The sequence below is a fragment of the Marmota marmota genome, unplaced genomic scaffold (assembly GCF_001458135.2).
Source record: "Marmota marmota marmota unplaced genomic scaffold, marMar, whole genome shotgun sequence".
NCBI classification, from domain to species: Eukaryota; Metazoa; Chordata; class Mammalia; order Rodentia; family Sciuridae; genus Marmota; species Marmota marmota.
In genome coordinates, this window is record NW_025999914.1 from 620,666 (window position 1) to 622,038 (window position 1,373).

The 1,373-nt window shown below is 35.3% G+C and overlaps 1 non-coding gene across 1 annotated transcript; it reads right to left on the reverse strand.

Moving 5' to 3' along the window:
- Window positions 1–908: 908 nt before the first annotated feature.
- Window positions 909–982, reverse strand: Trnat-ugu. The gene has a single exon. It is a non-coding gene; the product is annotated as a tRNA-Thr (tRNA).
- Between the last annotated feature and the right edge of the window lie 391 nt (window positions 983–1,373).

The following is a 1,373-nucleotide window of genomic DNA, read 5'->3' on the forward strand; positions in this document are numbered from 1 at the left end:
TATATAAGGATGATATTTATCCTTACTAGAGTAACATGGAAATCATAGTCATCTTGTGAGTACTTGTCATGTAAAGGACAGGAAAACAAAACAAAATAGATCTGTTAGTAGTTTATTAAGGAAAAAAAATCCTTTGTGCTCTTCATATACACCCTCCTCATCTTCCTTGTTTTATTTTTCTTCACATAACTCATCACAACCCAACATAGTATTTATTTTGAGTGTTTATTTGTTTATTATCTTCCTCACTTTGTTAGATTTTAAGCTTTCAGAGAATGGTGTGGGAATAGGGGGTTCGCTCCTTTAAAATGGCTCTATTCTGCATAGTTAGCAGAAAAAACTATGTTGAACTAATAGTTAAATAGAAGATGAAAACATATGGAATTAAATAAATCAACTAAGGTTGGCACTTTTTAGTGTCAATATTTTTGAAATTTCCTCAATTTGCTCTATACTTTCAGCACCTTTGTTTCAACCCCAGAGGTGCATAAGCTTCTGGCAAATACAGTTTTTAACTGACTATTAATAGGAATTTATAATTATTTTCCTCTCCTCTCCAAAAGGCAATGTGATCCTGCAGATATCATGATTTTTCTGTCAGTTTATTGTGCATTAACCGTTCATTAATTTATATGTACTCTTCTGAAATCAGTTACAGAGCTGCACGTTGTTGGATACTAGAGATGATATAATTTACATGTATATAGGTTTCCAATCTTTGCATAACATAAATTTCAATATATACTTGTCAAAGAAAAAGAATTGTCCCTGTAATTTGTTAAATTCTCCCTTTTGGGAGTGGTAACTATATAGTCACATTGCTTATAATGTCTGGAATTTACAGTAGGCTGAACTGTGGAGAGTTTAGGTAGAAACACGAGTTATTGTGGAAGGAGGAAAAAAGCCCGAGGCCCCACTGGGATTCGAACCCAGGATCTCCTGTTTACAAGACAGGCGCTTTAACCAACTAAGCCATGGAGCCCTCAGGCATGAGCTCCTTTTCACTATATGTATCCATTCCATTAAGTATTCTTCCTACCGAGTTCGAGACTTATAGTCCATCATGAGAAAATGAATAAACTCTAAGAAGACCTTCTACTTAAGTACATGCACTACAAAACTAATACAAGCAGGAAAGGTTTTGGTAACTTAAATATTACTAATAACGTTTCAATTAGTCCAAGGATACACACATTTTCCCACACGAGATAAAGTCTTCTAAAAATCAAACTTTCCTGTTACTGCATCTCATCTATCTAAACTTGGATTCTTCATTCGAATGTCCTAACTGGGGATTCCAGACCAAGGAACTCCACCGGGAGACCAAGTTGGGCACATGCAAGTCCTTACAGGCACTTAGTCTCAACAGAAGT